The sequence below is a fragment of the Podarcis filfolensis genome (genome assembly GCF_964270895.1).
Source record: "Podarcis filfolensis genome assembly, chromosome: 3".
NCBI lineage: Eukaryota > Metazoa > Chordata > Lepidosauria > Squamata > Lacertidae > Podarcis > Podarcis filfolensis.
The window spans coordinates 105,655,863-105,682,521 of NC_139606.1; the positions used below are offsets into that span (position 1 = coordinate 105,655,863).

The 26,659-nt window shown below is 44.7% G+C and overlaps 1 protein-coding gene and 1 long non-coding RNA gene across 9 annotated transcripts in view; both read left to right on the forward strand.

Moving 5' to 3' along the window:
- SLC8A1 (solute carrier family 8 member A1) overlaps nucleotides 1-26,659 on the forward strand; it is a 282,886-nt gene that overhangs the window by 72,864 nt on the left and 183,363 nt on the right. The window lies entirely within an intron of this gene.
- LOC310758920 lies at nucleotides 475-4,220 on the forward strand. The gene is made up of 2 exons (XR_014546095.1): nucleotides 475-3,748; nucleotides 3,818-4,220. It is a non-coding gene; the product is annotated as an uncharacterized lncRNA (long non-coding RNA).

Genomic DNA, 26,659 nt, shown 5'->3' on the forward strand with positions numbered 1-26,659 from the left:
TAGCCTGCAAAAAGCAATCGTTTACTAGTTCCCAAGTATTCTGCACTTCCATGTTTACCTCCCTCCCCAGCCAGCTTGGAAACCGAGCAGACTGGCAGGGTCTCTTCCTTCACCAGTTTACTGACTTGCCTGCACAAAATTCCTTGTCACCCATGGTTACCAGGTGAGTTGTCAAATACAAGGCTGTTAAAACATGAGGAGAGTAGCACCAGGTAGCAATTATAGAGATAGTGGCCCACCAATGGATGTGTACATACAGCAGATTCATTGTGACAGCGCTCCCCAGGATCAAGTACACCCACCTATTCTGTGATGCTGCTGATGACACTTTTATCAACATACTAGTACCAGCACCATATATTTTGTTTACCCTCAAAATGCACTGCTTACATATAAAGATAATGGGCCTCTAGCGAATGGCAGAGTTTCAAGTTTGCAACGGATGTGCTCGTAGAAGCTTGTTGTGCAACAATTCATTCATGCACAATCTGTTGGGCAATCATCTTCAAGTTGGGGTTTCACTTGTGGTTTCCTTGGTGCAATGCATGCGTCTTGTTGCGCAGTCGAGTTAGAACAGTTTTCCATCTAGTTCAGCACTGTCTACACTGAGTGACTCCTCGGGACTTCAGACCAGGATCTCTCTCAAAGCTACCTGGAGGTGCTGGGGATTGAAGCCAGAACAGTTTACACGTGCTCTACCACCAAACTGCAGCCCATTCCCCTTAAAGCTTGACTCTTAAGGCTCTATACACATCGCTGGTTTAAAGCAGAGCTAAGTTGTCCTGTTTCGCAATGCAGATTGAAGCTGGGTTGTGGTTGGGGGCCAGAATGCGCCAAAATGCAGTGTTTTGTAAGAAATGATATGAAAAGATAAGAATTGTGGTTAACTTGGTGTGCACACTGCTTACAAAACCAGTGGGTGGGGTGTACTGGGTGCAGAGTAAACTGGAGTGTGTTTTAATCTTTTTTTTTTTTTGCTTAGGTAGAATTAATGTTAATGGTTTATAATGGTTTGTATTGATAAACATATTACAGTGGTACCTCAGGTTAAGTACTTAATTCGTTCTGGAGGTCCTGAAGCACCACTTTAGCTAATAGGGGCCTCCTGTTGCCACCGTGCCACCAGAGCACGATTTCTGTTCTCATCCTGAAGCAAAGTTCTTTACCTGAGGTTATATATCTGGGTTAGCGGAGTCTGTAACCTGAAGCATATGTAACCTGAAGCGTATGTAACCCAAGTACCACTGTATCTGCTTAGAGGTTTTTCTGCAATCAAATGGTGTGTGTTTATTCTATGATCTATATCTATATAATGGGTTGGTATGTCTGGCTGTTAACCAGAAGGTTGGTGGTTCAAGCTCACCCAGGGACGGCTGTGAGCAGGATTCTTGCATTGCAAAGGGTTGGACTAGATGACACTCAGGGTCTCTTACAACTAAGCTACTATGATATATGCATGTATATAGTTTTTGGGTTTTTTAAGCACACACAGACACACACAGCCTTAGTCTGCTTAATAGGGAACAGGACACAGGACAATGGGAACTCTGTTAATAATGGCTTTCATCCATGATCCATGTAAACCTGGTGTCTTCCAGATGCTTTGGATTACAACTCCAAACTCTAAATTAGCAGATTTTTTGGGGGGGAGGGGGAAGCTTAATTTTTCTCCCTATCTCCCAGGGAAACAGATAAATTGAACCCAAGTGTCTCATCTTGCTATACCAGCAAGGTATACCTGCTGTCACCTGAACAGCAGGTAGCATATAGGTCAGATCAATAAGCTGGCTTGCCTGTTTAATATCATAGCAGCAGACAGCCTTCTGTGGGAAGCAGCAGCCAATTTTGTTTGAAGATGAAAGGCATTGCTTCTTCTTGCGTAGTTCCTCTTTTAAATGAGCTATTTAAAATCCATTTGGAAAGAGGTTGTTCTGAGTCAGTTATCCTATAGGTTTTATGGTTAACAGACACAAGTGGCTTCCTCTTGCAGGCTTTCCATATGAGACAAAGCCATCATTTGCAGAGACCCGAATTTAGACAAAGGAGACAAAGGCAAGGAATTGGCTCAGTATAATAGAGAAATGATTTCACATCTTGTTAAAAAAAAAGAAGAAGAAGGACGGAGCAGGAAAGAGGATAGCAAGCAGACAAAAAGCTCTTATATCAGCATTTGTGATTTCATCACAAACCTTGTGGGCTTTTGTCCACACACACACACACACACACACCTTCCATCCCTGGAACCATTTGATTAGGTGCAAAACAATTCTGCCTTTCGTTCATAAGGCAGGTGCATTGCTATGGCTGTGGAGAAACGCTAAAAAGAACGTTTATTAAAATCTAATGACTCGCTGAGGACAGTCCCATACCCTGCAAGCGTCCCAGAAGAATTGGGACCTCCTGTTTTTTCCTCATTAAAGGACAGCAGCCATTTTGGGCACCATGATATTGCGTGATTTTATGCTATGATACCCCCCTAAAAAGTGCTTTATTTCAGGACCACAAGCACCCCAAAACATGTGTTTTGGGTGGCGTGTCTTTAAAAGTTAGGGGGGAAATAGTGGCATGAAATCACACAAGATCACAGTGGCCAAAAAACTTCGGGAAGATGGTGTCCCACAAAATGGCGTCCCGATTTTGGCCTTCAGTGTGTTGGAGGGTCTGTTGTCCCTGTGACATCACGATAGCTCCCCTCTAGGTCTCAGGTTTGGGCCCTAAAATCTTCTGGGTCTAGGATGTTCCTGACCTGGCAACTGTAGTGTAGGCACTGCTGGTAGGAGGGCCAGGAGGCTGACCCCGTTTGAAGGAGCTTCCCCATGTTTTAGGGAAGACTTGTGGCTCAGAGTTAGAGCACCTGCTCCCAGATTCGGTCCCCAGCATCTCCAAATAGTTCTGGGAACATTCTCTGCTGTTGGGGGAGACAAATGCAGCACTAGATAAAGCACCTTCCTATGTTCCTGTGTTCGATTCATCAGGATTATTTCCACTGGACACTTGATAGTTTAGGGTTCTGTGGAATGGGTTGGGGCAGGCAGGAGTCAAACTGCAGCAGGCCCCCATCCTTCACACTCAGTGTTAGAAACTGGGATATGAAAGCTAGGAGTTTAAATGGCACCTTTATCCTAGGTTATGGGCGCAATGTCGGAATGTCTAAGCCTGCTTTTTAAAGAAGAATTACAAAGCTGAAAATGAATGAACTGCAGCTAAAATATTATGTTCATTTTTCACAGGGTCCAGTCCTTCCCCTCCCACCCCTCTAATATTCTTAAGAGGGTCTCTTCTCCAGTCTTCAGAGAGTAGCTGGAAGTGAGGAGGCAGAAAAAGGTCTTCCTTTCCTTTCACTCTGCAGTTTTAACCTGAAATCTTAAATGCAGTACTGCCACCAAGAGCTCAGAAACTGCTTCCACTAAGGAAATTCCTGGTCGCAAAATGCGCCTAGAACAATGGGAGTTTCGAACACTGTTAACGCTACAAATGCTAAGATAGGTTCCTAATTCTGCCTTTTCATTCCGACTGTAAGTCCTGTATTTTCCCAGATACTGCCCATTCCTGATTTGGCTTATGAGAGCCAGCAGACTTTTCTTAGCAGCCCTGTTTTGCACAAACCCGCTGCTCCCCCCCCAAAAAAACATACACCAAGTTTTTGAAATGTGCATGTGTGTGCTGCTGTTTGCTGTTGTTTTTAGTGCGTTCGTATTGTTTATTAAGCTTTTAAGGATGCCTGGGGCAACCCAGCCAGATGGGTGAGGTATAAATAATAAAAATTATTATTATTATTTTCAATAAATATATAAATTGGGTCAAATCAACATGGGAGGTGCTACCTCAAGGTTGAATGTCTGAAAACTGCTTTGTAGAAGGAGTGCTGGTGGTGGTGAGGAGGGGGAATAAAACACACAGACATGCACCACAGATGATATAGAGCGATTCATGTGGCAGGAGAGAATAAGGGGAGGGTGGAAAGCGTACAGATAAGGCTGGAGGAATAAAGAGCAAAAGCATGGCAGTGAGCCTTGGTGACTCATATCGCTACTACTATTCCCCGATGTGCAGTGAACTTTGCTGGGGTGTGTAGGCACCTTCTTTTCTTGTGCAAATGCTTCCTTGCTCTGTTTTCCAAGTGAGGGATTCAGACCTATAAGGCAGCCGCTAGGTTTTTTAAAAAGAAGAAGGAAGGAAGGAAGGAAGGAAGGAAGGAAGGAAGGAAGGAAAGAAAGAAACAGCAGCAAAAGATTGAAAATGCCATTTTGTCAAATCTCTCCCCAATGAACTTGATTTCTCAGCCTCAAATTCATCTGGCTGCCATTGGAGAAGTTTCAACAGCAGCGCTGCTGTTCTTCCAGGTAGACCAGGCATCAGCACACACCACAGAATCCTAGTGTTGCAAGGGACCACAAGGGTCATTTAGTTCAACCCCCTGCAATGCAGGAATCTTTTGCCCAATGTGGGGCTCGAACACACGATCCTGTGATTAAGCATCTCATGCTGACCAAAACATGTTAGGGCAGGTGTAACAGTGGAACGGACTCCCTCGGGGAGGTTGTGGACTCTCCTTCCTTGGAGGTTTTTAAGCAGAGGTTGGATGGCCATTTGTCGTGGAAGCTTTAGTTGAGATTCCTGCATTGCAGGGGGTTGGACTAGATGACCCCCGGGGTCCCTTCCAACTCCACAATTCTGTGATTCTATGAAATGCTGGAATCCACTGCAGCTGATGCCACCCTCCTCACTTTCTAATTTCTCTCTCTCTCTCTCTCTTTTTTAAAAGATATTTATTGAAGTTTTACAAAAACATAAATTTAAAAAGGTCATATAAAAAGAAAGAAATACAAAAAAATAGAAAAATACATAAAAAAGAAAAAAGAATAATAAAAACAAAACCATTTTTTGTAACCCTAACTCATTATCTTATTTCCTTGGCCTCCTCACACCTCCCCTTTTTGTATTCCCATTTAAATAATAAAATCAGCAATAATTTCTCTCTCTTTTTGATGGTCCAGCACTATAAAGAGAAACAGTGAGACAGGTGTCTGCAGCCTTTGCTAGCTTTTCTTTTCTCTTAAGCTTCTGGGGCTCACACCAGGCACTTTTTCTTGGTCCTGTCACACCCTGTCCCAGCCCCATTTATAGATAAAAGGACTGGCTTGACTTTCGATTGCAAAGGTATATGTGACAAGGACCAGCATTCCTGTTCCGCTTGTCAGTGAAGATGCTTCCCCTCACTTTTTTTTTTTTTGGCAAGACTTACTTAATTGCAGCCACTGCATGGGAAAGGAAGATCAAAAGTGTTCTGGTTTTGTTCCATAATTGGATAGCGCTTCACAGACTAGTCAGCTTAAAAAGGGAAGATATATTACTCTCTGTGTACGTGTAGAAGAAAGAGAAGTGCCGTAGCAGCTAATATCCTAAATAAGCTGTTAAATTTCCTGAGTAAAAACAGGTCATTTGGCATAACAACAGACGTTGAGCATATATGAACAGCCGCTCTGTTCACCACTTTTGTGTGGGATGAAGGCAGAGGTTGATGAAGCTAATCTGGGAGCTCCCAAGATCAGCTTCATGTCTTGCAGAAGTAAAATACACTGGGAAAGATGGCTTTTTGGAATGTGGGTGGATAGTCAGATTACCACCCTGTGCAAATACTTGGAGAAAACATAATAAACTCACCCACCCCTCTGGATGGTTAAGTCCAGTCAAAGGCGACTATGGGGTTGCGGTGCTCATCTCGCTTTCAGGCCAAGAGAGCCGGCATTTGTCCACAGACAGCTTTCTGGGGCATGTGGCCAGCATGACTAAACTGCTTCTGGTGCAATGGGACACCGTGATGGAAACCAGAGCGCAGGGAAACACCGTTTACCTTTCTGCCGTGGCGGTACCTATTTATCTACTTGCACTGGCGTGCTTTCGAACTGCTAGGTTGACATACATATATGCACACATATATTTGTTAAAATGTGTTGATCTGGTTTGCACACAATACTTAGCGGTATACGTGAACCTAGTCCAGCTGCTTAACTATAATTTATTAATGATTGTTAAAAGTTTCTTGTAAATAAGGGTTTATACGCCTCAGTTAATTTTAACTATAGCTTAGCACTATGTGCAAATCCAGACCTTCTCCTTGACTATGGTTATAGAGATGTTACCACCCAAAGGCAAGAGAGCTGTGAGTGAAGAGTGACCAAAAAAATATATCAAACCACTCCCAAGGCTCTTCTGCTCTGTGTTGTAATAAACCAAGGCTTATATGATCATCTGGCAAATGCCTCACCTTAAACTATGGTTAACGTTAACAGTGGCTTAGCATTATGTGTGCTAAACCATGGTACAGTGGTACCTTGGTTGTCGAATGGCTTGGCTTCCAAGCAAATCGGCTCCCAAACACTACAAACCCGGAAGTGAGTGTTCCAGTTTGTGAACATTTATCGGAAGTCAAACATCCGATGTGGCTTCTGTGGCTTCCGATTGAGTGCAGGAAGCTCCTGCAGCCAATCAGAAGGCACATCTTGCTTTTCGAATGGTTCCAGGAGTCTAATGGACTCCTGGAACGGATTAAGTTTGACAACCAAGGTACCACTGTATTCTGTGTTTCCCAGTTCCCTGTTTTGTTTCCTTCCTGCATATTCGTTTAAGTGGTCTGTTTCTATTGTGTTTATGGATTATCATCCCTTAGGTTCCCCCTCCCTACCTGCTCCTGTGCTTTAATTTCAGATTTCAATATTGTTTTATTTATTTGTACCATTGTATTATGTTTACTTGTGTGAGCCACCTATATGAGGCCAAAAGTCAGGATAAAAACAATTCAGTAAGTGAAACAAATAAACCCACATTCCTCAGGAATGCCATTCTAGTCTGAGCCCTTGGGATATGCCAGAATGTAAAATGAAACAAACGTGTGTGTGTGTGTGTGTGTGTGTGTGTGTGTATGTTGTAAAACCTTCCCTTGGAACTTGTGTGTTGGGTTTGCCTAGGGCTGATTTCATGTTTTAGGAGTGTTCCTGTAGTAGGTTAAAAATCATATTGAGTTGCAAATAAGCACGTTGTAGTAGATTGAGGTGGCGCTAAAACCACCGGGAGACGCCTCTTTGAAACCCAACGTCTCGGTGACTTACAAATGACCTTTGTAAGTTGGGTAGCTTTGCAAGTTAGGAAGAACTAAATAAAGCCTCATGAATAAAGTATCTCTTGGAGGGGAGGAAATCTATAAAAAGTGATTCCGGCCATTGCTCAGCAGTAATGGTCCTACTTATGCCACAGAATCAAATAGATGGGAGAGGAGGAGAAAGATTAGTCAAAAGAATGCCCACTTTTCTAGTACTGTGCTCTATTGCAGTGTTTCCTCCGATAATTTTATGCATTGACAGTTTGCAGAAAAGGAATCTGTGTATGCATTATGGAACCCACACAACTGTGGCTCAGTGGTAAGACCACATATTTTGCATAGCTTAGTGGCAGGCCACACGTTTTGCATATATACAAGGCTGCATGCTCACACACACACACACCCCGGCATCTCCAGGTACGACTGGGAAAGTATTGTCAGTGTAGATGATACTGAGTTAGATGGAGCAGTGGTCTGACTCAGTATAAAGCCGTGTTCCTGTATCCCACAGATTGCATCAGAGAGAGCAGAGGTGATTGCAGAAATGGTGAAGAACATACTATTTTCAACACCTGCATAAACTAGGTGTAGTTTTTCTCTGTGCCAGCGATCCTCAAATGGACCCATAATAATAATAATAATAATAATAATAATTTATTATTTATACCCCGCCCATCTGGCTGGGCTTCTCCAGCCACTCGGGCCGCTTCCAACCAAATATTAAAATACAGTAATACATCAAACATTAAAAGCTTCCCTAAACATAGTTCCATAGTTTTCTTACCGTTTTACTCCATCATGGAAACCAAGGTTATGTGCCTGTCTACCTTGGAAGGTTATGTGCCTGTCTACCATCCAGGCACTGATGAGACTCTGCCCCCCGGATATGCTCTGAAGAGTTGGAGGAACCTCTAGAACAGATTTAGGAATGAGGAGGTGGGGAAGTTCTGTTGGTCAAGCAGGCGGGATGCATTACTCAGTGCTGCTTTGGACACATCCTTTAGTGCCTCTGGTATGTTAATTTATGCACGTTTTAATGTATGCACGTTTTTAGCGCACTCAGTGGCTACTCAATATATGAAATCAACGAGTCCTCTGAATAAGAATAGTTGCAAGTGGCTTGATAACACAGGGAGAGGGTGCACCCTTTTGCTGCTCCCCACCCACCCAAGTAATGCCCTGGTCCTAGGTTGATCTTCTACAACCTTCCATTTATTTTGTATTTCCACAGGGGAATCCTATTTTGAGTAAGGCCTTTCCACCGTCCGTAACCCACCTTTAATTCAGTTAATAATAAACATGAATAATGGGATCTTCAAAGTTTTGTTTTGCCTTTAGTTAAACTTGTAAGGGCTTTAATGTGCTTTCTTCCATGGCTTCAAGAGGCTCCTGGTGACAAATTTGAGAACTCTTGGCATTTCTCTTGCTGTAAGAAGGAAGGATTAATTAAACCTAAATCATCCCTGGAAAATGCTTATCCATCCTTCTTTGAATTAGTTATATGCATGTGCGTCTTTGTGTACACACACCCATGCGCTTCCATGCATGTGCAAACATTCCATAATCTTCCCCAGTAACTCAATTCTGCTGGTTCCAATGACTGGAGGCTCCACCAAAATTTCACCTAAAGCAAAATTCAGATTGAATTTGAGGGTTCTTCCTGAACAAGCAAGGGAGTTTTTGGGAAGAGAACCCAAAGAGTTTCAGTGAGACTAGCAATGGTTCTCAAGTGAATTCTGTGGGTTGTTATTATTATTATTATTAAAGAAAACAACCTCCAAGGTTTGCATCCCCAGTGGTTAAACAGTCAAATAAAGTAGAAATTCCTGAGAGTCCTGCATTGCTAAGCATTGGAGTAGATGACCCTCGGGGTCTCTTCCAGCACAGCAATTCCATAATGCTATGAAAAGTCTGTTACACTCTCCAAATGGGCACTTAATTATGAATTCTCAACCATTACTACTATCCCTTTCTCCCTTTGGGCGTTTGGAACTGCCTTGGTATCCGATGGTAATATCCGGTTGCATTATCTAGTTGTAATCCTTCCAACAACCCTGTAAGGTGAGACATCGTTATTATCCGTCAGGTTGCAGGTGCAAGGACTGAAGCAAGAGAGAGGGGCTAGCCTAAAGCCATTGTCTGAAGTCGTGCCAGAGATTTGAACCAGGGAGAGTAGAGCACAGTTGTTCAAACTGTGGGGCGAGCCAGCTCCCATCTGGAGGATGTCACCTTACCTGTAGCTGACCAGCGAAAGCTCACATAAGCTGGCACATTTGGTAAAAATAAATAAAAATGCATGGAATCATAAGTAAACATGAGAGACAGAACTGAAGCACCTGCAGAGATTACAAAAAGCACAGGACTTGTCCAAACTTCTGCTTTTCACGGCACTCCCCCCTGCCCAGGTGAATCCCATGGTTTACCACTGAATCAGAGCAAACGTCCATTGCTTTTTCAGTGGATTGGCGTTTCTTCTGATTCGTCGGTAAACAGTGGAGGAAGCGGTGGTACAAATGAAAAAAATACCTTGGACCCAAGCCTGGGACAAGCAGAAAAACCTCTTGGAATCGTGCTTTCCGGGCACGGGACAAGCTGAATTGTGGCCGAGCCCCTAGACAGGTTCAGGGGCAATCACAAGGGAAGCGCAAGAGGAAGAGGGATGGTTGGAGAAAAGAGCCATCAACTGAGCAACAGAGTTGCAGAAGATTTGCTGCAAAGCTGGTTCGCTCAACTCCACCTTCCTCCTGTATGTATGTATGTATGTAAAGCGTATGCATTTGTGCTAAAACAGAGGGTAGATGCTGATGTCATGCTGCAAAAAGATAGAGCAAAGATTCAGACCTGAGGATTCCAGAACGAATCTGGCTGGCTGGAGCGCTCATGCAACCTGCATGAACCCCTTCTGATGCGCTGACACAGGCCTCCCTTTCCTGCTCTCCCAAGGCAAAGAAATACGGTATGTGTAAGATGGCTCAGTGAGCCGAACAGAGCCGAAGGGAACCTGCCTGCGAAGCCTGATTGAATTATAAGCAGGAATGAGGTTTGTAATCTCAGAATGGTCCTTAAGTGGAATTTCTCCCTAATCCCTGGCAGCTTTATTTACAGAAGGATCAAAGCGGGGATGGGAGGGTGTTGCAGGTCAGCAGGAAGTAGCACAGGGATCATAAATGCAGGAGCCGGGAGGGGGGAGGTTGCTCGTCCTCCCATTTTCAATTCCATTAGCAAAAATGTGCTAGAAAGAACACTGAGCACTTGAGAGTCAGGAAATGGTAACAGCTTAAGTTGCACAAGTTACAGAAACATAGACATATCCTGCTTGCACTGCCAGACTGGGCTCTTAAGTTAAAAATAAATAACCAAGCAAAACACAGACTCACAAACATAAAAAGTTACAATTAACCCATCCCAGACCATTCCCAGCTAATGCTTTTTGTTTGTTTGTTTCAGCAGTATTTTTAGGATGCGCGAGTGAATATCTTTGACAAAGTTTCCACCCCTGTTTTCCTTTTAAAAATTCCTCAGTTCTTACTGTGCATGAGGAGTGCAGATTTCCACAAGCTCCTGCCCTTTGATTTGAAAGCATATCGGCAGGAACATGTTATTTTGGTACATTTTATTAAAAGTGTGTGTTCTAGAAGGAATTTATGACATTCACAAGACTGCTAAAAGAGGAAGGCTTCAGATTATCTATCATCTATCTATCTATCTATCTATCTATCTATCTATCTATCTATCTATCTGTCATCTCCATCTGTCTTTAACAAACCTTTCTGGCCCATCTTGCCTGTGCCACATTGTTGTGATTCTTCCCAAATTCCATTACTCATTGTCATTTTCTTTATTCATTTATTACATTTCCATCCCACCTTATCTCCAAGGAGCTCAAGGAGGTTGCGAACATTGTTCTCCCCCACCGCTCCATTTTATCCTCACAACAGCCCTGTGGGGTAGGTTAGGCTGAGAGAGGCAGTGCCTGGCCCAAGGTCACCCAGTGAGCCTCGTGGTCGAATGAGGAATTCATTGCCACCTGTCTGTCACGAGAGACAATGGAGTGTGCTTCCGGGGGTGAAGCCAAACTGCTGGAGAATCACAGCGCCTGCTGTGGCTGCCAAGACCAGTAACTGATAACTGCTGCTTCCTGCATTGTTTTTTCAGCGTTAGTAGCATCAAAACAAAAATTTTTTTTTCCTTCCAGTAGCACCTTAAAGACCAACTAAGTTAGTTCTTGGTATGAGCTTTCGTGTGCATGCACACTTCTTCAGATACACTGAAACAGAAGTTGTCAGATCCTTCTATATAGTGAGAAGGTGGGGAGGGGTATTACTCAGAAGGGTGGTGGGAATGGGTGATTGGCACCCTCCTGGGCGCAAGGTGGGGCAGTGTGTGTGGAGGTCTTGGGCTGCCCAGATGACAGATCTCCCCTCTCGGCCTTGCTGATGGTGGTCCAAAGGAAAGCAGAGCAATATGTTTGGCATCAGCTTGGCTGCAGGAGTTGCCAGAAGGAGGTGTACAAGGCGCCGTCCAACTATCTTAGGGAATCCACTCTGGGTTTGTGTAGAGTTTTACTGCTTAGTCTTTTCTTCTCCCAAGTGGGGACTAGAACTCTGTTTTCCCAGGCCCTCGTTTGACACTCTAACTACTAAACCACACTGGCTCCCTCCTACCCCTACCCCAGGCCTGTTTTGTCTGTCTTTGTAGACTAGCATGTCCAAAGCCTATGGTGGGATGAGAAACCAGATGTTGCATTGTAGCTCACATTATCCCTGACCATTGAGCACATTGGTTGGCGCTGATGGGAGATGGAAGCTGAACAACATCTGGAGAGCTGCAGGCTCCCCTTTCCTGGCCCATGGGCTGCCAATGTCACCTGCATCCACCCCAGAAAAAAAGCAATAGGTGACCGCATGCATTATATTTCACAACCACAGATCACAGTTCAATAACTATTGCAACCACTCTTGATAGAGCAGTGGTGTGGCTGCTTTAGCTGCCATTGGCAATTTCAATGTCATAGAAAGGGTGGTTTAAGTGTGACTTAGGAAATTAATTCTGTGGATTTTCTTCGCTTAAGGATACAGTCTTATTTACAGCGGCATGTGAGGAAGCCCCGTTGAAGCTTTTAGGGTTTACATAATGTTGCATCAAATAAGGATTGCCTAAAAATCATAGGCTTCATTGGTGCAGCTGAACTGAGTCTGCATGATCTGTTTCTGTATGGTATTGTTCAAAAGAGGCTAAAGAATGGCTGCTTCTGACTCTATTCATGAATATTTACATAAATACGGAGGTGTCAGTCTAATTAGCGCTCGTGAATATGGAATCAGCAGGTGGGTGGTTATTCTGTTTTAATTAAACCAGATTAAAGGCTGTGTTCCTGTATATGTGCTGTCAGAGTTAGTCTAATCCTAATTAATCCAAAAGCAAGTTGTGCAAGTTAATTAATAGGGATTGGGAGAATGCTCCCCAAAGCACGTCTTTGTGGTGTGTGCATGAGAATATTACCACCATTTCCATGTCTTCATCTCCTTGATTGCATAAATGATTAAAGTGGGTTATTCATTTATTTATGGCACAAAATCAGTGGTAGGTTCAGCTGGGACTACGAGAATATTTCAACTTCCCATCCTCCAGCCCCACCCCAGCACCAGCATTTTAGGTACCAAGGTGGTAGCTCTGCACTAGTGATGAGAATACAAATGTTCAAATTCCTGGTCCCCAGCATTTATTTTTTAGGGTCCCAGATAAGCATCCATTTTAGCATCCCTTGCCTCTACCTCTCACTTACAGCATTGAAAGTGAAACCAGAAAAGGAGCCCTGTCCAGTTCTTAAAAAAAAAAAAAATGCAACTGCCATTGGAAGACAATAATTTGATTTGAAGAATTGAGGCCTTCCCACCTCCCACCCACCCCTGGTGTCATTAATACTGGGCAGTATTGATATAAATCTGCATGCAATAAGAAATTCATGTGAAAGATGCCTGGATTCTCCTTCCTGGAGATGTGGTAATGTGAGACGAAACTGAGCTTTTAAGCCCTAAAGGGTGAGGGACTGTGTTACAAGCACCTGAGAAAAGCCATTCATCATTATGTATGCCAGGGAAATAAGGCAGCCCGAGGCTGGTGCATTCCACTTATGTACTTATTTCATAGAATTTATACACTGCTTGATTATAAGAAACACAACAAAAACTCAAGGCGGTTTACAAAAGATAAAGCAACCATGCTTTAAAATATACAAATGTTAAAATGTTAAAGCAGATTTAAATTTCCTCAACTTTCTGAGCATCAGAGTAGCACATCATTGAGCACAGGCTCCTCTTGTAACCTCGGCTCACCTGGTTTTATCTGCACAAAGGGCCGCTGCCCTCCTTTTGTGTGACACCTCTATTGCATTGGCTCTTCTCTTTTAATAACAGAAAAACCCCCCAAGGTAGTGCTGTTTAGGGGTGATGTCAGGGCAGATGTAAACAAACGTGTCTGTGTTACTGGTGCATGTCAAGCTGCCACCAAAATTATAATGAGTTAAATAGGAGCCCTTCTTAGCTCATTTTTCATTGTCAACTAGCTTGTCCCGGCTACATTGGTAATTGATGAGGTGTTGAAAGATGCCTTACCTTTTGCAAGCTGCTTGTCTTTTCGATTTCTACAGCTAGGATAGCTCCCCGCCCCCCGCCACTTCCCCTGTCCCTGTGTAACAGTTTCCTCATCATTGTCATATCCATTGTAGTATCTTGCTTTGCAGTCGCTTCACACAAGCAAGAGAAGCAATATGGTGTGGAGGCTGAGATTGTGAAAATGTTTATTATGCAAAAAATAGTCATACAGACATCTGGTGCAATTAATTCTGGGTGGACAAGAGGCTCCCTGTTTTTGTCACAGTAGTTTTGCAGGTTCTGCAAACTGGGACATTCGTTATAAGGGCTGACACCAACCTGGTGTACTTGAAAGGAAATGAAACTTTCCAAAGTGGGAGGTAAATTATTGTACTCTTATCGTGTGTTGGCAGCCGTGAACCTACCAGTGACTCCCTACAAAAAAATTAATTTAAAATCGCCCGGGCCATCTGATTCTCTGCAAAAAGGCTGTTTACATTTTTTTTTTTTTAATGACAATAATGAAAACTGGAGGTAAAATCTTTCTTGCTGCTCTTCTTCCCCTGGAAAATAAGCCAGGTGCCTTGGCCTCTGCTAGTCCAATTAAATGTTAGAGGTGCACTTTGTCTCCTTCCAATTAATTCCAAAGGTGAATCTTTCCAGCATACTTATGAATGGAAATGGCTTATGGGAATGCAAATACTACCTAGTGTTCTTCAGCTTACAGTGGCTGGGTTTTCACTTCCTTGTTTTAAAGGGTGGGGGTGAGGAATAAGAAATAGCCCATAAATAGGTCTCGTTACCTCCTGAGGTGGTTCGCGCAACATTGGAAGCCAAACTGGCCTAGCAAGACTGTGGGAATGTTCAGGCTCCTGGAGAAGAGCTTGTGGATGCTTTGCTGCTCCCCAGTCGTTTTTACAGGTGTGCCTCACTTGAGCTAAGCCAGGCGTCAGCAAACTTTTTCAGCAGGCCAGTCCACTGTCCCTCAGACCTTGTGGGGGGCCGGACGATATTTTGGTGGAAAAAAAGAACGAATTCCTATGTCCTTCAAATAACCCAGAGATGCATTTTAAATAAAAGCAGAAATTCTACTCATGTAAAAACACCAGGCAGGCCCCGCAAATAACCCAGAGATGCATTTTAAATAAAAGGACACATTATATTCATGTAAAAACACGCTGATTGCCGGACCGTCTGTGGGCCGGATTTAAAAGGCGATTGGACCACATCTGGCCCCGGGCCTTACATTTGCCTACCCATGAGCTAAGCCAAGGTTTAGCCTAGTGTGTCATCTGTTCCCATGGTTAAGTTCTCTCTTCACTAACCACAAGCTTTAACTAACGTTTGCACAGTCTCACCAGCCATAGTTTGGTATCCTTAATTGGACAAGGCCCTAAGAATCATAGGTTCATAGAAGGCCATAAAATCATTGAATTGTATAGTTGGAAGGCACTGCCAAGGGTCATCTAGTCCAACCTCCTGCAATGCAGGAATCTCAACTAAAGCATCCATGACAGGTGGCCATCCAACCTCTGCTAGAAAAAAACAAACTCCAAAGAAGAAGAGTAATTTAATTCTACCCCCTGCAATGCAGAAATCTTTTACCCAACGTGGGGCTCAAACCTGTGCCCCTGAGATTAAGAGTCCAGTGCTCTGCTGATTGAGCTATCCCAGACATGAGGGATCAAGCATTGCAGCTTTGTGCTTCTCACAGGCACCAATGAAAGGTTTTGTCCTGTTGCAAATAGTAGGCATGGACTGGGTGTGTCTGATTCTTATCAGGACAGTGGAGGGGCAAAGGTCCCCATTTCCACCCACACCACAGTCCCAAATCCAGCTCAGCCATCCCTTCACCAGTTATTTGTTTGTAATAAAGATTAGCTGCAAAACACCACATTATGTGACAAACATCACATCTAGTTTGGCCCTCAGCTAAATGAACCTAGCCTGACCTGGTGTCCGGCAGCTTTCTGTGTTCCTAATTACTAGCCTGTCTGCCCACAAATAACTGTGTTAGTGATTTGTTGATGAAAAGGGGAAAGGAGCTAGTTTTTTTCTAAAGCTTCTCTGTCAGGTCGCCTGGAGGAGATTTGTACTCATCACAGGTGGCCAAACAAGGAACTCTTTGCAAACCTGTATTAATGCATTTAAGTGTACAGACTCAGGGCCTAGTCCACACGTAGCGGGGGAATGTAGCAATTGAAATAACTGCAGCATTACAGACTGCAGGCAGTAGAATTTTGAATGCCCTTCCACATTAAGAAACAAACAAACAAAAAACCTTCCCCAAAATAGAAAAACAAAGACACCAGGAAGAAAGCTTATAACCTAGCCTCTCCCTGTTCTGCTGCTTTTTCCTTTTGGGAGGGTTTGTTTATAACATAGGGGTGTGTTCAGAATTGTGAAACCCCACCAACATTCTGAAGTAGTACACCGTTGACTTTTGCATTCTGGCTACCTTATCGTTCTCTCTCTCTCTTTCACACACGCACATAGAGAGCCATTTCAGTTCTCCAAGGGGGGAGATTTTAATGTGGAGAAAAAGCACCACCAAAGGTTTGCAGAAGCACACACACAAAATATTTATGACTCCCCGCCCCACCAACCCCTAGCTCATATGAGGCTGGAACCCTGAACAAGAGCTCTCCACACCGTAGCTTCTTGTTTTGGGTTTCATTCAGGTTTCACTCACTCTACTGCATGTGTAGAACCAGGTTGATCGAAAGGACTGTCCCACTTCAGGCCGCAGGTGGGGACTAACATTTTTGAATGCATGGTGCAAGGCAGCAACCTCCCTGTAGATCGAGAAACACAACAGGGAATACATTTGACTAGAAACTCTCTCTCTCTCTCTCTCTCTCTCTCTCTCTCTCTCTCTCTCTCTCTCTCTGGTGTGCAGTCAATGCTTTGAGTCAAACAGAGAAGCATTCAAAAGCTGCCATCTCTCTCTGCAGTCTGAAACTACCATATCGAGCCATTTTGAGATTCTTACCACCTCCTTCTACTGCCGATGCAGAGTAGGCCTCAGCCTGCATCTGTCATAAACCATCTACCAGGGGTTGTTTCACAAGTGTGAACTGATGGAGGGTCGGGGGGAGGGGGAAGAAAATAAATGGAAATAACCACCAGAATTGTGGTGGTCTGCAGAAACCTGTACTGTGTATTGAATAATGTTATTAAATGGGCCGCTGTGCAAAAGATGAGATGGTGGGGAGTGATGCGTTGCTGCAGCTGCCCCAAATTATGCTCTTGGCCACATTTTACAAAGTCTGTTCCAGTCTGACCTTCTGCATAGCATAGCAACGGTCACAGCAAATTCTCCCAGCACGGGAAGACTTGCTGTCATTTCATAGCTTCCGCTTTTGCCAAGGGGGGGACAAAAAGAAAAATCCTACAGACAAGCAACTTTTGCAGCTAGATTAGAAGAGATAAGAAAAGAATCTGTATCCTGGAGTTTCTCCCACTACAAATGTTGGGTGTGGTGTTTTGTTTTGTTTGCCATGACCCTATGCAGACGTGGTTCTCCAGCATGAAAAGTGTGCAGTATTGTAGAACTTTAATCCATCTGCATTGGGATCATTCAGAAATATTTAAACACATTTGTATGCCCTAAGCTGCTTTGGTATTCTTTATCGAAACTTATGATTCTGCACATTTTGGAAGAACCTCCTTCCCCCAGCATTTGGTTTTTTTTATAGATTTGCTCTGGCAAGTAAAATGGTCACAGCCTCAGTCAGACTTTCCTGATGGCTGGTGAGAGCATATTCTAAACCCCCGTTGGCCTTTATCGGCACCATGCAAACCCCATTTTTAAAGGACAATGGGATTTTATGCTAAAGGAGAAACTGGACCTTGGGGTTCCTTACACACACAGTGATTGTTAACTGGATCCTGAGGTAACAGCTCAATAAATCTTGGGGTATTGGGGAGATGCCTGGCAGGAAAATGGGCATTTTAGATTGCAGAAGAGTCGGGCATTCCCTTTCTGTACATACACGTGCGTACACACACACACACACACACTTCCCCTCTCCCTCCCTCACAGTTTATTTATATCCTTTTGTGATAGATTATAGGTATTCTGGCTCTATTATAATTAATTTATTTATTTTCTATACCACCCTCTATCACAGGGAGTCTTACAATACAAAAGCACAAAAATGTACCACGTAGTAACAAACAAAAACAATACCCCCCCAATTTAAAATGCCAGAAATTGTTTACTTAGCCAAAGGCTTTCTACAGGGCTTTTAATCCTAGGGCTGCTTACCTGGGACTGAAAACCCCCAATTACTGCAACACACGGAAGCCATTTGTTCTGGATTTGAGGTTGGACAGACTCAGACATGGGCTAATCACGCCACTATCGCTTAGAAAGCTTACTACGTAGCAGTGCCCAGCATGTGAATAGGTGGTTAGTTTTAGCCAGCAGTAATTGGGCATGTTCAGTGCTGCCATGGCATGGTCTCTTGGTCACTTGGGCATTTGAGGGACGAGAGAGAGAGTGCCTTTCAAGCAGATTAGTTCATGGACCTGATGAGATCTGGTAGGAGGCTATTTGGAGTAGTGGTTACTCTGGATTAAACAATGCAGATATCACTTAAGGGTGTGGCCTGCCTAAATGTGAGAATATTTGCTTGGTTGGAAGAACTGAGCAGAGACACCTGAAACAATAAGGTTGTGTGTGTGCACGCGCACGCCTATTTTCCCCCCTGCCACCTGCAATCTATCGGGGGGGGGAGTATTTGTCAGGCACTACTTAGCTCCCTGCGGGACGCAGGGGGGTTAAACCACAGATCTTAGGACTTGCCGATCAGAAGGTTGGCGGTTCAAATCCCCAAAACGGGTTGAGCTCCCGTTGCTTGGTCCCTGCTCCTGCCAACCTAGCAGTTTGAAAACACGTCAAAGTGCAAGTAGATAAATAGATACCACTCCAGCGATAAGGTAAACGGTGTTTCTGTGCGCTGCTCTGGTTTGCCAGAAGCTGCTTAGTCATTCTGGCCACATGACCCAGAAGCTGTACGCCGGCTCCCTTGGCCAATAAAGCGAGATGAGCGCCGCAACCCCAGAGTCGGCCATGACTGGACCTAATGGTCAGGGGTCCCTTTACCTTTACTTAGCTCTCTGGGGGTCCAGTATTCTCTAACTCAAACTATGGCATTCTAACATGCAGGGAAGTTTCCTTACATTGAACATTACTGTGTCCTCTGAGAATATGTTTACTCCCTCTTAAAGGTGATTCTTCATCCTCCTATAACAGTCTTCCCCCAAAACGGTGACCTCCAGATATTTTGGACCAGAATTCCCATCAGCCTCAGCCACCGTGCACCAGTTTAAGGAATGTTGTTAAAGGTTCATTGTGCAGATGCCTGAAAGTATCAAATGAGTGGCCCTTTCCTTTCCTTTTTCCTTTTAAAATAAGCTCCAACGTCCGCTGAGGTGGCATTTAAGAAACACACAGCTATGTTTTAGCACCAGAGCAGCTTATACAGCCTGCGTAGCAAGGAGGGAGTAGCGAGATTGCTGTAGCATTTGAAGGAATATTGTTATCTCTCTGATATAACATGACAGGTGTTTTGTTTAACCTGACGGTGGTTGTAGATGTGTTGAGCCTTGGAGCTTAGAGATGGCACACATATTAACTCAGCATCTTGGCTGCATTAAGGCAATTCAAAACAGTCTGCATAGCGCCAGGTAGTTAACATGCAACCAATCCCCAGCGACAGGCATATGCCCATTTAACATGCATGTGTGGCCAGCAAGCTCCTCTTTTCTAGAACCCTGAAAAATGGAACTCCCTGACCCAATAACTTAACCTTTTCTATTTTATATTGTCTCCTCTTTGTTGTTTACTGTATCTGTAGCTTTAGTTCTGAAGTGGTATGAAAAGCTGCAAATAAATAAATACATGTTGGTGTTTGCTGGTGTTCTGCCAGAACTTGAAGGCTCTCTCTTTCAGGCAGCTTTTAATTCTGTTACTATTTAAGTGCTAATTATTTTTTTACTGACTGGTTCTCTCAGTTTATCTTACGCTGTTTGTGGTTATCGTTGTGTTATTCATTATTATAATTTTAATGCTGTGGATTATGTTTGTTTCTAATTCTGTCTGTTGGTTGGAGTCTGTTAGCTGTTTCAAGTGCCCCCGTAAGGAGATGGGAGAGTGGGACAAAACATTTTAATATAAATTTTAAACGCTGTTTTTCATTTCAAAGCAAGCCGGGATAAAAGATGGAGGAGTTTTGACACCGCTGCTCACAGTTTGCAACTCTGCGTGCAAGGATAACTTACTTAATTACTTAAATAATTGACACAAAGAGAAGGTTGTTAGAATGTTTTTAATAAAATCATATACAGGGAAATCTCAGAGAAATTAACTGAATATGTTACTAACTTATTTTTAAATGAATTCTGTGGCTTGTAAATGAGAGCTTGGTAAATTCTCCTCTCTCCACAACACTGGGAAAGATGTATGCTGGGTTTTTCCAAAAAAAGGAAGAAGGCAGTTTGGCCTAGGAGGGTGCTTAAGGCCAGACAGGATCCTTGGAATGACCTTAGTCTGACCTCTGCATAATACATTCAGAGCATTTCAGCAAATTCAAGCATTAAACTGAGCATTAAACTGCCTATTGTTGCCACAGCAGGGGGTGGACAGTTTTGTTCTGCTGTGTGGACAACATAAGAAACACATGCGCTAGACGGATGGGGATAATTTGTGTATTTAAATTGCATGGCATGGTTTATCCTTCAGCAAAAAAAGAAAAGTGGGGGTGCTAGTGTGACTTACAGATCTCAATGATAAGACATTCCCTGGCTCCACGATATAAATGACATGACACAAAAGGGGAGAAGCATTGGGATGGAAGAGGAAAAAGCAAAAAATATATATCCTGTGATGCTGCCTGTTAAGAGGGACTCCCAAACCTCAGGGTAACCCAAACTGTATTATGAAGACCTGACTTCTAACTCCTTGTAAATGATCCAAAACAAGCAAATACCTCTCCTGGTATGTCCTACGGAGGACCTTACAGTCTTCAAACAAAAACATCTTGGAGGTCCTGGGCCACAGGGAGGTTAGGCTGGCCTCAACCAGAGCCAGGGCTTTTTCGGCTGTGACCCTGATCTGGTGGAACGCTCTCTCACAAGAGACTAGGCCCTGTGGGACTTTAAATCTTTCCGCAGGGCCTGCAAGACAGAGCTGTTCCACCAGGCCTTTGGCCAAGGTACAGTCTGACCCCCTCCTTCTGTAATCCTCATAGAACTCTAGCCCAATGTTTGCCATTAATTTGATTTTGAACTGATTTTAGAATGAATTGATTTTAGAATGCTGTGTTACTTTTATTGTTGTTAGCTGCTCTGAGCCCAGCCTCGGCTGGGGAGGGCGGGATATAAACAATTTTTATTTTATATTATTATTATTATTATTATTATTATTATTATTATTATTATTATTTATGCTGCTGTTTCTAATCATTTGAAGGACAAGGCTCTGTGAAGGTCACCAAAACCTAGTTGGCTGGAAATGATATACAAGCTACCACTTTGGCTTCGGGGATTCTAGCCTCAGTGGCTAGAAGCTTGATTTCTTCTAAAATGAAAACTGAGATTCTGAGCTCAGTACCAATTGCATGCTTCCCCCCCCCACACACCTCCATGCGCTTGCATGGAATACATATAGCCCTGACTATGGCATAAATAATTTGAAGTCTCAACTGTGCGACGCTGGAGCTTTCTGTAGCCCTTCATTAAGCTGTCATGAAAGCTGGAGGCTATCATGCATTTCCAGGATGTTGTCCATGCTCCCTTATGATGCAAGTTCTTACAGTCAGAAGATTAAAAAACAGAAACTCTCCAGCTGCTAATTCCCCGCCCCTCAGTCTGCTCCTGGCTCATTGTTTATACATGATACATTTAACTTTGGGTAGCCTCTCTCGTGCAACATTGGAGCCTAAAGCCATTACCTCCAGCAGTTCTGTTGCTGTTTGAAGACAGCTGTCCCCTTGCAGGTAAAAGCAGAGTTGGGTGGTTTGTGTTTGGAAACAACTCGGCAAATAAAGACAAGTCAAGAAATTGGGGGGCAGGGGAGGAATAGAATTCACACTTAATACAAAACATCCTGCCGAAAGCTTAGCTGGAAACATTTGCTCCCAAAATAAACTTGGCATGGAAAGCAAGGCAAGCTTATTTGGCTCGCTTTAATTTAAGGGAGGATTGCAGTATAAATGTCTTGTAGTTGCAGATGCTTTTGTAATCCTTTATTACCCACAGCAGTGTGTTGTGGATGGAGATCAGCGTTACATTAAACACACAGCCCCTGAGTGTTGGAGAGGGCTTGCTAATTCCTCTTGCTGACGTTGGCTGTTTGGTTTCAACAGAGCCGATGCGCTGGAACGCATTTGAGCCGAGTCACACAACCCCCTCAAAAGTCTGGTTGCCGCCAAAATACTCAGCCCGCGCTGAGTTTCCAGCTCAGCGGCATATGCTGAGAAAGGTTGTGCTGTTGGTACAATTGCTTTCGGCCACGAGCAATAGTCCCGCTGCCCCTAATTTAAGGGAAAGGCTGTTGCTCAGTGGTAGAGCACATTTTTTGTAATGGGGCAGGAGAGCTGAAAATGATGCCAATATATTTCACATCTGGCAACCAATGTCTCCCTTTGGGTTTCAGATAGTACATGGGTAGACAAGTCTGAAAAGCCCAGGGCACAAATTTTCACAGCCGTCTAGCAGCTATGGTGGCTTATTTATCAGAAGTAATGTATTTAGCATTAACGCTGGAAGTTCATACTCAATTCTGACCAAACTAAGCCTCCTAGAGCAAAATATACACCCCCTCTAGCTGGGACAGCAGGTTAATATCAATGATCCAACATTCGTTTTCAAGTCCCAGTTGACAAAAATGGCTGTAAAAAAACTCCTTCAGACTCTGGTTTCTAACCTTGCAGAGGAATGAAGACTAATGTTTTTAGTGTAATTCTTCCTCCCCACCTTATAAAAGAAACGAAACAAAAAAACCTGAAGGTCTTCACTAGTGCTGCAGGCAAGCAGGAGTTGCTGATAATCCTCTTCTGCAATGCAAATAAGTTATGTATGAGCTTGCATGCTCTGGTCTAATTAAGAGATGCTTTAATTACACTGAAGGTTCCTGAATGATTTAGCAATCAGTTAATATTGCTGTGTAACTGTAGGCCCTGTTCTGCAACTGGAGTTGAGTTGGAAAGGGACAGCACGCTGTCACTTAGGTCTTAACACAAAATGCAATTCAAAGGACCTTAGTATGTGTGTTTGCCGTTTCGATGATCTTTCACTTTACCCAGATTCTTCCAAGTTATATTACAATACATGGGCTTCTGAGGTAGGTTAGCGTGAGAGAACTACCTTGCTCAGTTATGGGACTGCAAAAGTTCCCGGGTTCGATTCATGGTGCCTCCAGGCAAGCCAGAACAGAGATGGGGGAGGGCATGGGATTACGATTTTGACAGGGCATATACCCCGAGTCCCCCTCAGGCAAACAGGGACCCTTTGGTAAAGATTACTGATATTGTAAAGAGAGTCAAGGGGCAATCCCTTTGGCACAAAATATCAATATTTTAAAGAAGATGCATAAAAGGTTGATACAGATAATATACAGATAAGTAAATACAGAGAGGGGGCCTACATTTCCTATCTGACCTGGGCCTATTACTAGTCTTGCATGGCCTTGCCTCCAGATAGGGCTGAAAAACACTCCTACCTGAAGAGCCATTGCCAGTCAGTGCTGATAATATAGCTCAATAGGCCGGTGGTCTGACTTGGTATAAGGCAGTGCCCTACATTCCTGGATACGGCAGCAACCAGTGGTTTGCAGAGTTTTGAACCTGGGCCACTTAAACTGACCCCTATCACCCTATCTCCGTGGTTTTCAAAGTGTGCTCTAAAGGCCACAAACAGTCTCCATGATGCCTAAACCACGGTCATGTGATCCTTGAAGAATCACAGTGGTAGTGTAGGATCCCTCATAAGTTTATCAGGATTTCTTCAACGGGAAGGTCGATAATGGCAGCCAAGAGAGTTGCCTGAGACGCAACTTGTCTGGCCTCACTGCTCTTCCCTGGGAATGTGGAGCCGCAGGTGCATTTTAGGACATGATCTGAGTTCACACAGGGCACTGGGGTGGCCTAACAGGCTTAGCCAGATTCCAGAGCCCCATGTAGACTGTCTTGTGTACATCCTGGGGGTTCTGTTCATGTACAAAGATTACATGGCAGATGATTCAATTAGGAAAGAGTTTCCAGCATGCAGAAAATTTCAAAATCTCCATAATAGGAAACTATGCCAGTGGAAGTTTCCATCACATACTGGAAAGCCTGGGAGAATGGCAGTGCACGGTGACGTTTATACTGGGCTTGGACCCCTTAGGGCTGAAAAGGATGCTCCCAAAGCTTTGTTTCCACCACCCCACAAGATAACACAAACCTGAGTTGTGATGGGGAGAATGCAGGGGGAAATCACCTGCAAGGTTGTGTGCTTTTCCCTTCTACAGCTGCCAGCTGTTCCCTTACTACTCCCTGGTCTCCCCCATAGTCCTGCTCCTAAAGCCAGGTTTATTTCCAGTTTCGGAGCCTGGCTTGGGGAGGGGGTGGTATTTGAAACAGGCAGTGTATTTGCTGATTCTTTCTGGTTGATATCTTCCTTGCATTACATCGCATCACAGGGACACTCGGTGCAGAGTCAAACTATGGTAGATGCAATGGTGGCCACCAAGTTGGGTGGCTTTGAAACAGGTTTGGACAAATTTATAGAGGATAAGACAACCAATGCCCACTGTGATTGTATACTTCCTTCTGTATTGGTGGTGGTGTGTCTCTGAATATCAGTTGCTGGGGAGCACAACTAGGGAGAATGCTGTTAAGATCATCTCTTGTGTATGAGGATTTGGTTGACCACTGTGAGGACAGGATGTTGGACTGTTCTGGGTCTTTTGTCTGATTCAGCCAGCCAGTTCTTCTCCTCTGCTTACTGAGGACCCCATTCTGCTCTTAGACACAGGACATACACACTGTGCAAGAGATATATCAGCCCTCATCACCAGACACGCACAGCAGTTCCTCAACCATATATAGCCAAAGTATCAATTCACACAGTTGAATATTATTTTCTGTTTAGAGTAGGCTCTGGAGAAGGAGCATTTCTTATAAATATTTCTCCTGTCCAGTAGCAACCCTCACTTTTATCCTCTTGGAAGCATTTGCTGGGATTACTTTTTCCCAGAATAAATAAGACAGATAGGTTTAAATAAGATCGTTGTCTCGTAATAACTTGCTTTGAAATTACACCCTTCACTTGCCCCAAACTGGGGAAGCAAAATCCTGTTCTATGCTAAAAGTAAACAAAAAGTGAATCCAAAATCACAGCCTGTATCTGAATGCAAATATCTTGGTGCCTGGAACGTTGCTAGCCTGAACAGACCATGTAATATCCTCTGCTTTGCTGTGGAATAAAACACAAAGTGCCACACTGTTCAAGAAGTCTTTACAATCTTAAGAGAAGCATCTTCAAGCAGTATCAGAGATGCTTCCTGAAAACACAAAGGACAGGTCAGATTTTTGCCCTTACCTCTCATGCTATTATCCAAGAATCTATTTGTTTTATAGAATCATAGAATCATAGAATCAAAGAATCATAGAATTGGAAGAGACCACAAGGGCCATCGAGTCCAACCCCCTGCCAAGCAGGAAACACCATCAGAGCACTCCTGACATATGGTTGTCAAGCCTCTGCTTAAAGACCTCCAAAGAAGGAGACTCCACCACACTCCTTGGCAGCAAATTCCACTGTCAAACAGCTCTTACTGTCAGGAAGTTCTTCCTAATGTTTAGGTGGAATCTTCTTTCTTGTAGTTTGGATCCATTGCTCCGTGTCCGCTTCTCTGGAGCAGCAGAAAACAACCTTTCTCCCTCCTCTATGTGACATCCTTTTATATATTTGAACATGGCTATCATATCACCCCTTAACCTCCTCTTCTCCAGGCTAAACATGCCCAGCTCCCTTAGCCGTTCCCAGTGGCGTAGCGTGGGGGGTGCCAGGGGTGCCGGCCGCACCGGGCGCAACATCTGGGGGGGGCGCGAGTCCAGAGGGAAGGGACAAGTTCCTTCCTCCGCCGGGCTCCCCGCCGCCGCCGCCAGCCTTGCGCCCTAGCGCCCCCCCCGCCGCCGCCGCCGCTGCGGCTGCGCTCCACTCACTGCTCGCAGGAGGAGCAGCCGCTGCAGCAGCGCCGACGCCGCCACCGACGCCTGGCCGGGCACCGGCAGCCTCCGCACCCCGATGCCGACGCCGGCGCCATCCCCTCGGCCCAGCCACAGGCGGCGGCTGCTTCTGCCGACTGGGAGGGAGGAGAGCTCCGAGGGGCCTCGACGCGCCCTGCCCTCCCCAAAACCCTCCGAGAGGAAGCCGGCGGGCGGGCGAGGGTCTCCCGTCGGAAGGGGGCGCCGCTGGCTCCGGCTCTCAGCGCAAGTCTCAGCCGCGGGGGAGGGGGGGCGAGGACGGAGCTCGGCTGGAAGCCCCCGGACCCGGCCGGGAGGAGGAGAGGCGCTCGCCAAGCCCGGATCTGGAGCGCCTCGGAGCGCGGGCTCCACCTACAGCCCAAGGAGAGGAGGGGGCGGGGAGGCGCCCGAGGGGAGGGGGCTTCGGCTGCCTCGGCCCGCGGGGGCTCCGCAAATAATAAATTTAATAAATTCCTGCTGAGCCTTTGGGGGGGTCTTTGGCTCCTTCGCTCGCCCCCAGCCCCAGTGGCGTAGCGTGGGGGGTGCAGGGGGGGCCGGCCGCACCGGCGGCAACATCTGGGGGGGGCGCGCTCGCACTCGAGTGCTAAAATCCACGGGTTAAGGGGCGCAAATTACTTGCCTTGCCCCGGGTGCTGACAACCCACGCTACGCCACTGGCCGTTCCTCATAAGGCATCGTTTCCAGGCCTTTGACCATTTTGTCAGAGCCAA